This window comes from Crocodylus siamensis, chromosome 1 (genome assembly GCF_052110815.1).
Source record: "Crocodylus siamensis isolate JL-2025a chromosome 1, ASM5211081v1, whole genome shotgun sequence".
NCBI classification, from domain to species: Eukaryota; Metazoa; Chordata; order Crocodylia; family Crocodylidae; genus Crocodylus; species Crocodylus siamensis.
In genome coordinates this window covers 278,563,459-278,575,390 of record NC_143395.1, presented here as the reverse complement: position 1 = coordinate 278,575,390, position 11,932 = coordinate 278,563,459, and positions in this window count along the sequence as shown.

The window sequence follows — 11,932 nt, the reverse complement described above, 5'->3', positions numbered from 1 at the left end:
ACTACTAGCCTGTCCCACCTGATGACTCACTGGCTGAGTGTCCACTGGCAAATTTCTCCAGAAATTACACTTCTCCCATGGCACATCTCAGCACATTTAGCTTACACTGAAGAGTGGAGTGGTAATCCACTTGTTTGCAGATCACTCTGTGCACTGTATGTCACAGTTCCCTATCACTTGCATTAATGCAACTCCCATGCACCAGTGCCTGGCTATTGTTACTAAACTGTCACATAGAATAGTGCCATTACTTACAGCATTGTTACTTCAGGTTTACATCAGGGTAAATGATGCATTTGACCTTAAATAGTCACCAAGTAAAATGCATAAACAGCTTTTGGAGCAAGAGTCATTGCCATCCCTGTCAAGGCAGCGCCCACTTCCCAGGCCCATAGAGTTCATCTCCCTCTTTCTCACTATCCTTCTGGCACCATGACTTTTCCATCTTAGCTGTTCAAAGCAATTTGAATAGGAGGTGCTTATTGATCAGAATGCTGTGGTGGCATATAAAAGACATAGGTTCTGAGGCTTGGGAGGATGTGGAAATCAGGTTTCCCATGCCCTGAGCAAGGGCTCTAGCCATTTGTTTACTTATGGAAGATGGAAAGGAAGAGGCATGCCTGAAAACAGAGAGATGGACAGCAGAAAATTACAAGAAAAATGGCAGGAGAGACTGAAAGGTGGCAGGGCAGCAGGGCAGCAGAAAAAGGCAGCAAAAAGCCACCAGAAAAAGGCAGTTGATGGCATGGGAAGCTGAAAGGCAGCAGGGACAGCAGGAAAGCAAGAAGAGGCTGAGAGGTGGCAGAAAAGGGGAGACTGAATTGGGAAGAGATCAGGAAGATAGCGGGGGAGGGGGCTGGAGCTGAGAGAGAGAATGAGACTGGAATTTAAGATAGGGAAGGGACTGGGATTCAGTAAAACATGACCCAACTTGGGGTTGCAAATGACAGTGGTTTTATTGAACAGGGGAGATGGTGACACAATGTCTTATTGGTTCCCTTGCACACCCCCCCCCCACACACACACACAATGGCAGCAGGGGTTAGAGAGGCTTGGTGCAGGGGCTGAAGTCCACTCAAGTCCAGGAGAAAAGAGAGAGACAGAGAGTCCAAATTGTAGGAGGAGGTGTGCAGGTAATATCTACCTATCCCAGGCTGGAAGTTGGTCTTCAATGGCCAGTCAGGGTCTCCTTCAGCTCGGTGTTGTCCAGCAGGGTGTCACCGGCAGGGCCTCTGTGGTGGATAGGTGACATGAAGCTGGTCTGATCCAGATGGAAATGGTGTTCCCACTGGGTCTGTCTTCACTGCCACTTTTTATAGGGGCAGACCTTGTGTGACCCTAGTGACAGGAGGCATATCCAGGCAAGGGTCAGCCCCTGGCATACTGGGCATGTGTGCTCCATGCACGGATGTGCAGTTTCGGGTGTCTCTAATGGTGGGTTACAATGGTAGAGTTGCTGGTTCTGCAGGGTCTTTTGTCTTTCAAATGCTGGATTCTTCTCTCTGTTCCTGCATGAGGTCCATGGTTCCTGGATGAATCAATGCGAAGTGATGACCTAGTCATTACAGGCCATTCAGTAGAGGCCTGCTACCATTGTATTTCAATCATTCCCAATCATTCTCATTCATCCGGGAACCAATTACATGGGAGGGGTACATGACTCATACAGTTGCAACATGGGATGCCCAGGCAGAGGACACAAGATGGAGGCTTGACATATAAAATGGAAACTTGACATGACTTTGGTTCACTTACAAACACAGGCCTAAACCATACAATACCCATATGAAACAAGAAAAATCAATACAAAAATGATAATAATACAATATACAACAGCAAAAATCAATACAAACCTAATAATTATACAATATAAAACAGTGGATATTCAAAACCAAAAACTTGCTACGAAAATAAAAATGTTATCCTAAGTCTGAGCTCACTTATACTTATCTATAGGGAATAGAGAGGGAGAGAAAAAGTCAGAAATGGTTGGGGAAGAGTAGGCAATGCATATCTATCATATATATGTATGTATGTATGTATGTATGTATGCATGTATGTATTAAAAAAGAAAAACTTGGGGGTTTGCTACAAGTGTAGAAGGAAACGGAATATTCACCTCTGGAGGCACTGAACCATCTCCAAATGAAATAGTAAGAGACCTGTTCTATTCTGCAGGACAAAGTAGAATATGCTTCTAGAGAAGAGCTAGTCCCCCATTGAAAGCATAGGAAAATGATGCATCTAGCCAGGCAAAGTGCAATACCTCTCTGTGCCCAATCATGTTAGACTGGAAAAGGCAGAGACTAAATTGGAGGTGGTTTAGAATTTAACCCTTTAATGTTTCATATTCTGGATATTAGTTACAGGTAGATTTTAACAAGCTATGAGCAAGAAAATATGCTTAATAACACATTACAACATATGCTCTTAAATATATGATGATAAGAAATAAATGGTTTATATATGAAATTTAAAAACTTAATGTGGGGTTTACGGGAAGAAATTCCAGTTAGACTAGTTAAAATTGAAGGAGCAGGATGTGGGAGTGGCTGGAGAGGTCAGCTGGAGTATCATATATGAGGTAAAGTGACAGGATGTGAATATGTTGGATGATGTAAGATGGGATCACTTCTTACTGCAAGAAAATAAAACAGCATTCTGAGTTCTAGGCCATGTGGAAAACAGAGATTTAGGAAATCTATCAAAGAGGGAATTATAATAGTCAAGATACAATATGATTGACTGTTGTTAAATTTGGTTAGTGTCCAAATGCCTTAGGGCACAGTATACAGCACACAACTGTACTACAATATGTCATGACAGGGGTAAGCAACATTTTTTGGCTGGAGTGCAGAAAAAACCACAATGTCTACTTTGGAAGGTGCTGGAGTGCTGGCATGCCAGAAAAACAAAATGAGGGGTGGGGTGGGGTGGGGGGGTACATGGCAGAATACATTGCATATCAGTATATTTAATAATCATAAATGTTGTCTTTGTTGTTGTGTATTCCTTTTTTGTTGAGCATGTTGCAATGAGAGAGAGAAAAAAATGAGACAAATAAGAGAAAGAGGAAAGAGAGAAAGAAAAAGGAGAGCTGAAAGAGAACCACACACACACACATGCACACAGAGAACCACGTGCACAAACACATAGAACCAGAACACACCTAGAATAGACACATGCATACAAGCATCCAGAACCAGACACATGTGTGCAGAACCAGACAGAGGCAAACAAACACAGAGAACCAGATGTGCAGGCACATGGAGCCAGGCTTCTGGGCCACTGGACAAAGTCCAACCCAACAATGCCATGATCCCATCAGCACCCCCGTGCTTCCCCAGGGAGCCAGCTCCTAGGCTGCAGTGCAGCTGGCCAAGGACCCAGCCCAGAGCCTGCCCATCAGCCCAACCACCCACCCCCCTGCACAGCTAATCCCACAAAGGTGTGAGGCTCCTGGCAAGGAGCCAGCCTCACCCTTGTGGTGGGCTGGGCTGGTGCTGGGGTCAGAGCAGGTGTGGGGCTCGGGTTGGCATGCCGAACCCTTTTTTGAGGTTTGTAGTGCCACGCTAATGCCCACATTTCAGCTTGTTTTTCAGTTGGAGGACTTGGAGTGTCTCCGAGTAAGGGGAAGTTGGTGGTGCCAAAATGGCTTTTTGGGTTCTTTTTTATATATGGGGCAGCTGAGACGTTGAGGCTGAAGCATGAAGAAGCCAGCTTTGTTCTATCTATGGATTTGTGCATGATGTTGGCAGGGAGAAGCGGGATGTTTGTGGCTGCCTATGGCCTCTTCTTGCAGGACACAGCACCATCTATTAATGGTCTGATTTTTTTTTTTAATTATTATTTATTTATTGTAGGGTGGTGGTGGGCTTTCATATTCATATGAATGTAATCCTGGAAGGGATGTGAGAAACAATTGGGATATGTTCTAGCTTTTTGGCTTAAGGTCTTGTGGGCCAAAAGCTGGGTCTGCCCCAGAATGCTCTCTGGACCTGGGTGTGCAGATGGTGTTTATTTTTTCACCATGACAGATGGAAGCTGCCATGAGCCCCAGAACCAAACAGACTAGTACCAAGTTTGTGGGGCACAGGCCTCGGCATGGTGAAGTCCAGATTTAGCTCTGTGCTTCAGTCAGAACACTTGGAGTACTCACATACATGTACTCACTTACATATGATTGATCACCACTGCCCCACACTAAAAAAATAAGTAAATAAAAAACCAAACCCTGTCTCATGGTGTGTAGAAATTTTTCTGGGGTGGAATGGTGAAGGCCTTAGCGTGGCATGCCAAACTCCTCCGTAAGACGAAGGAACGGAAATGTAGATTTCTTATTCCGTCCCAGAAACGACCCTTCTGGGGACATGAGACCTGTCGAAGACAACACTAAGACTTACCAGTTGGAAGTGGAATGAAGATGGCGACTTCTGAAGATCTCTTTCTTTTCTGTTTCTTTTATTTCTTCCTCCTTGTTTTTTTTTTTGTTTGTTTGTTAGGTTGAGGGATGTCCCTTATGGGCTCTGGAATGCCCTTCTCAGAGGGGAACTATTGAACTTAGCGGGGAAGGTGTGTAACAGGGACTTTGGCAGGAGCCCTCTTACCTAGGCAAGATGGGGCTAGACTAACCCGACGACGAACCCTGCCAGGTGGGGGAAATTACACACCTAAGGCAAGCTTAGGTGATTAGCCTGCCAAAACTGTCATAAAAAGAGTGGTGAGGCATGGACTGATTGTCTTCAGGCACCATGGAGAGAGAGAGAGAGGAGATGTGAGAGAGACCCTCCAGAGAGAAGGATCTGAGAAGAGGGACCCTGACTCAGGATCAGAGGGAGCAGAGGGATCCCGGAACATAGACCTTGCCTTGACTTACCTTGAGTCCACGGGAACGGCGGTGAGTGCAGGGAGAAGCGGAGCAGTGGCCAGCATCAAAGATCTGGGAGGCTACGTAGAGCCAAGGGGGCAGTGGGAGGGACAACCCCTGCCTAGACTCCTAAAGAGTCCAGGTGACTTCATGACCCTGAGGGGAGAGGGATGCCGAGGACCAAGAAGGCAAGTCCCGACTGCAGGAGAGCCACGGAGCCTGCACACCGGCTCTGCAGGATAAAGACACAGGCGGTGGCTGTAATAAGCCACTGATAAGACAATTAGTGGCGGGAAGCTCCCAGCGGGAGCAGAACAAAAGAAAACTTTTCTTTTCCTTTCTGTTACTTACTTTGGTTATGATGAGCGGGCTAGGACTCAGGCAAGACTGAGAAGCCCGGAGATCCCCTTTTGCAGGGCAAAGGATGCAAAGGGGACCCTGTGGACACTGAACATTCAACATCACCTCCAATGGGTGAAGCACACTATTGCACTTACCATCCTTTTTGAGGGGTCAGGGGTCCTCAGCAGAGTATGAGGAGGACTCCAGGGACAATCCTGATAGCTGCTGCCTCCCAACTGGTTTCCTGTAAAATAAGAGAGAATAAAAAGCACTGAGATTATAAAATAGACTGAGCATGGTCCTTCCATGGGTACTAATTATCATATCAACACTTTCCTCCCCATTTTCTTAACAAGATCCAAGTCATGGCAGGTGAGAACCAGGGGAGCCCACAGTACCCTAAACGGTCACACTAACAATTTTAATGGGAAAGCTCTTAATAGACCTACTTATACTTCAACTTTTGTTTGATAAACAGCAGTCCTGAGAACTAGAGTACATCAGACATCCGTTCCATCATCAAGTCAGCCAATTGGCAATTCTAGTTACTGACCATATAACATAAGGATTACCTTAGATTCTGCAGAGACCTTTAAAAAAGTCGGATTTGATATTCTTGTTACCTTCAGACCCTCAAAACTTCTTTGCTAGTATCTATTGTTATTCACCTACCTGACAGCTGTTCCTCAGAAGAATGATAATAGTAGCACCAAATAATTTAGTTTGCAATCATCCTCAGGCCTCTGGCAGTAGAATGAACTGGACAATCTCATGAGGAGCAAGTCTTCTCTACTATTGATTTAGGTCATTAGATCTCCATTATTCTCCCATAGTTACTGTTGTCCAGACTCTTTTCACTGGCTTCAAGTACTAGGTGTGGCTGGATGGGGATCCTGATTCCCGAGGCTTGGTAAGGAACATTAAGGAAGTGGAAGCTACGGGCTCTCTCTCAGCCCTAGGTCTCCAAGCTCCAAATCAGAGCTGGGTATGGAAGCAGCATCTAGCAGGTGGGGACTAATATTCTACTGTGGCTGGAAGAGTACTGCTACTCGGCAGCTCCACCACTCTTTGTCAAGAAGAATAGCTAGTTGAAGGACATGAAAAAAGAGTGGTTCATTTCTTCTGAGCTCCTCAACAGCACAAAGGAAAGGGTGGCATGATAAAAGAGCTGCTTTTGAAATGGAATCAAAAGAGGAAATAGCAACTTGCATCTATAGCTTGGGAGCTGCCTGAAGGAGCTGCAATCAGATCTGTCCCAGGTGTATGCCTAAACTAGAGGTTTTTTCTTCTTGTAACTCAAGTTAACCAGCTGGAGGTTAGCTAACAGCTTTGGAAATGAAAGTCTGCAAACATCTATGATTTACTCTACTGTATCCTGGATCAAACATTTGTGGAATAGATCATCTCCAAAGGTGTTAGCTAACCACCATAATTGATGATCAATTACCTGCAGTTGCAACAGAAAAAAAATCTGTAGTTTAGAAACACTCAGAGAGAACTGACTATCTGAACAAGTGGAGCCCACCTCAGTACTTTTTGCTAGGTGTGCCAAAACAAATATGCATTCCCATCCTACATGTAATATTCCTTTCCATCATGATGCCACTGTTATGCAAAGAGCCAACCTAAGCTAGTAATGACTCTGCTGTTACACCCAAAATTAATATATTTTGGAATTCGGTGGAGGCAGGTGCATATTTAGATCTCCAACCTCCTGCTGTAGAAAAAGTCCATATCTTTTTTCTTTCAACTCCAATGTCAACAATTTTTATGACGTTTTTTATTTTTCTTAAAAGCCCCGTCACCTAGAATCCAATGTGAAAAATCTCAGCTTTCATTTAAATAAAGTTTCTAAACCTGCAGAAAAAAAATGATGCTACAGGCTAAAAAAAAAACAGTGAAAAAAAAGATCTCAACATGTATTATTTTAAATCTCACTATTTAAAATGATTTTAAACTCACAATTTTTAAGCCAATCTCATGATTTTGGGAGCTGACTTTTGAACGCTTTGGGGGCCTGAAATTTTAATGCTCAGAGTAGGCATTACTGCTGTCTTTCATATAACTTTCTAAAGTGTTTAGTAGAATAGAGGATTAGAATTGCTCTAATCCTCTTTCTTTGCAGGAAAAGGAGATAGACATGTAATATTTTAAATCAAAATCTGAGAACTTCCTGCAACTTAGTATTATGAAAAAAAGGAATGCCACAATCTCTTGCTGCCCATCAGCTGTGTGAAGCCAGAGGATCAACCATACCTCTACAGGACATCTAGTACTTCCCCTGTATGTAGAGGTCTCTTTGCTGGCACTAAACAAGCTGCTATTGAGGTGGCTATTGGGACAAGCTGGATAGAATCTTCAAGGCCCAGGTTTACAAAAAACTATAAACCAAGGCCAAAGCTAAACTAGCCAACTAGGCACCTAAGTAGTATTTAGACAGACTGTAGGTGCCTAAGTTCCAAAAAGCAACCTGGAAACTGCTGTGCTCCAATAGCCATCCTGTTTTTATTTACATATGAAGTTTTATACAAGCTTTGGTTCCATCTGCTACTTAGCTCTGCAGAGACCTGGGGAAGGGTATTGTGATACCTGAAAGCTATCACAACCATGCAGCTGATCCAGTGAAAGATATCATCCCCGAGAATTCATGCCTTTCCAGCAACCAACCATGAAACTTATGAAATGCCTATGCTTTGGCTTTTACACACCTTCAGAACAGACCTGAGCACTAGGGCATACTCCTCCTAAGGTATCTCCTCTGCTTTATTTGTGGGCTCAGACTAGTGGACATGTGGAGTGTGTGGGTGGGATTTATCTCAACAGAACTCTGAAGATTACTCCTGGGATTACAAACCCTATGGTCCAAGAGAAGTATGATCCATTAGGTGTTCTTAGAGCACCTATAATTAGCACTGATAGTATTGCTTCAGTACAAATTACAGTGGCCCTATCATTCTAAGTTATGGCCAAAGGAAGAGGCAGGGCAGGGTGGTGCCTACCTTTTGCATACCTGTACAGTGCTTAGAGCATTCACTTGGGAAGTTGGGTTCTCCTCACCTTGAAGGAATGGAAAGTCATATCTCCTACTGTTCTGGAGAGTGCTCTAGGCACCAACCACTCCCAGGGAAGAGAAAGTTCTGGGTTCTAAAAACTGTTAATGTATTTTATAGCAGATAGACATTGCTTAATCTACAGAAGTAACTGCAAGTTCAGTGCCCAGAACTCAGATTTCCCTCTGGTCAGAGAGGTACCTGAACTACTGGGCCATGGAGTCTGGCTTCTTCCTTGCTTTCCTAATAACCTGCTTGGTTTCATAGAGACCCAGCATCTTCAACAGAAGGTATTAAGAATATCCTGTCCCAGACTGCTGTGTAGCCTGATGGTTAAGTGCAGTCTCCTGGGATGTGGGATAGAGTCCCCTCAATCATAGGCAGTCTAAAACCCAGATTTCTCACTCGCTAGTATATATACTTTAACTGTTATGCAGAAGGTGGACTCTGTTCCATTTAGTTAGGCACCTAACCTCAGAAAAGAGGCTAGACATTCTAGTGACTGGATGAGGCGAAGATCCCAGGAAGGAACACCCAGGCTGGAAGTGGTGGTAGTCACCACTCTCGAACGCCCTCTAAATTGGTTCCTGGGGCTGGTACCCCACCAGTTACACTACTAGGGTTTCTTATAAATAGTTAGAATGTTACCTATTGGCTGCCCCTAGGCATCTTCAGGATCTCTGTATTTCATTTTGGAGAATGCCTACTTCTCCTCACTCCCTGGACTGGCAGTTTAGATGTCAACCCTCTTTCTTTAAATCATTCTTCTGAGGCCAGGTACTTTAATTTTAGGTGTCGTAAAACTAAAATGGAGACATCTAAAGGATCAGTCTGGATTTTGTTCCCAAAGCCCTATAAAAGAAAGGTAAGGGGCAGCAGCCACTATTCTAGCTAATAGGTTGAATTCCACAGCAGCAACTCTGGAAGCTGGTTGCCTGCAGAGATCCCAGGGCTAAATTCAATCTGACCCACCCTACTTTAACTGTTGGTACAAAGCCCAAATTCTGATTGGGATGGAGTGTATTTCAGCCTTTCCCCATACACTGGACTAACTTCTTCTGATGTGTTAAATAAAATAGCTCAATTGCAGAAGTTTACAGTTGAAGGAGTTTGGGGTACAGTACACTTAATTAATATCCAGCACATATTAATATGATAAAGTAAAGGTATGTGTTACAATATTCTTTCATTTTTTAAAAGTCAGGTTCCTTTGAGTGGGTTTTAAAGTTAAGGCAAGAGTGAGGAGTCTCAGAAAAGAGACTGTAAGACAGAGACATTACTTAATTGGACTACCATATGGGAAAGTTTAAATATAAAGACAATCAACTGTGTTTGAATTATTCTTGATATAGACTTATGTAGGCAAGTAAGCAAATGGCCATCCATTTCATTATGTAAAGATACAATAACAAAACTCTACAGCTTTTTGGCAAGCAGACCTGAAACCAAAGAAAATCAAGTCAAAAACCAGAAATGTATACTTGCGAAAATATTCAGTCAAAACCACACAGTGGTTTCTTATTACTTCCATTTGGAAAACTGCTGGAAATGGTAATCCCTGGATGGGTTGCATAAGACTCATTACTAAAATCTGATGGGAAATAAAAGCTCAGATGTGGGTCATTATATTTTGGATGTTTGCTGTAGGCAAGTATCCAACATAGGGTCTTCAAATTAATCTTTCTTCATTCTTCAGACTTAAGGACTTCACTTTAAAAAAAGTAACTGAAAGCCTAAATTGTTTCCCCCTCCCCCACCCCAAGACTTTTATGTAAAGCAAATGGGAACTTGCAGCCTGGAGTAAGGAAGAAAGGTAAGAATTTCAGCTCCAAAGCATGATCCTCAGTGAATACCTTCCCCAGCCCCAGGAAGTATGGGATCTGCAGAAAGTGAGAGAAAGAGTCAGGAAGAGGAATGAGTGGTTCAGTCAGAGCCATGCTACTATGTATAAAGCTGCACATACCCAAGAGTAGTATGGAGCTATGTACAGCCAAATCCAGATCAATTGGACTTATGTGGAATTTAGGTGCCCAAATCACAGAGCAACCCCAAGTCACACTGCTTAGTGGCTGTGAAACAGATTAACCATCCAAATTCATTAGGCATCTATAGCTGTCTGAAGAGATCCTATACCCCTAGACTTGGATTGTATCATATGAAGAGCATGCATATAGCTTGTTAGAAGACAAAGCTGAAGGAAGAGAAAATGATGCTAAGCTTTAGCCCAAAATCCTAGTAGTAAGAGCACTTACCTTGAAAGTGAGATACCTAACTTCTTGGTCCTTCTTATCTTGAGAGGATTGAAACTCACAGATCCCACTTTCCAGCAAAGTGCCCCATCTCAGAGGATGTGTACAGAAGTGCTCCATGCATGTTTTACAGCTCTGTAATTTAGAGCACTTTTTATAGCACTGGAAAGTTACAGAGCTCTTAAACATGATAGAAGTGCAGAAATATAACAGGGAAGCTCCTGTCTTGGGCAATGTGAGTTGCTGCACTGCCAGCATAGCCAGCTGCCAGTTGCAGCAACAGTCATTTTTATGCCCCCTCACAAGCAGCCCCAGGGCAGCTGCCCCAGTCACTCTAATGTATTGCATGTTGGTTGCACTAATGCATTGAGAGTCCTGGCACATCTTTCAACTTCTAAAATTTGTGAATTTTAATCTCACTTGTGTTTTTATTTTGTCTTTCCTCCCATAGGTTTCCATTTTACTCCATCTTGAGTCTGATATATGGCTTGGCATGAAGAATGGGGTGCCTTAATCACAGGAGCAGCTTGACTGACTTCCTACTATGACACTGCTAATGTGATTACTGGAAGTAAAATGTGGGTCTTGGAGTGTTAAAGTTTTTTAGTAAAGTGGTAATTCTGTGGTAAAATAGCAACAGATCTGTTGATTTAAGCATGCTGAAATAATTGTCAATCAATATGAAATTTCTTTTTGTAATATTTCAGAAAAAAGGAGTTTATTTTATCTTATATATTCCTATAGGTATTGTTACATATAAGCCAAAGAAAATGTGCTAACCACCCCATTATTAATGATCAGGGAATTTTGCTGAAATCTTCTCATGTGAGCTTGCCAGCTGCTGTATGTACCTAAATATGGTAGTGATTTTATGTGACTGAGTAAAGTATAGCGGGATTACTCTCTATTAGCAAGAAATCTACCTAATCATATAGTCACATCCCATGGGCCACATCCTGCTTGCTTTATAAATACAATATTCCCATTAAACTCAATACCAGTTTTATGTCAGCCCAGTAATGCAAGTCAGGTTTCACTGCATGTAGATAGGGGTCAGGCAGGTCCCAGAGACTCAGGAAAAATATATCTGAAACTTGTTTTTCTTTAATCTAATGTCCTTTTACAGGGCTCAAATTCCATTGAAGTCACTTGAAGAACTCCCAGTGCTTTAATACAGGTAGGATTGGGCCTGTAGACATAGTAGATGTAGGCCACCAGAGCTGGCTGGAGAGGTTATACTGACTCATGGAAGGAATACAGCAGTGGAAGGGCCTGCTCCTTGAAATCTGATAAGTGGATCAGACTCATAAATATTAGTCTGAAGCTCTTCTGTTACATTTTCAGGATATTGATTTCTTTAGCCTGTCCAGCAAAGATTCACGCATGTGTACCTTGACACAGGGCCTGATAGTGTACACTTAACG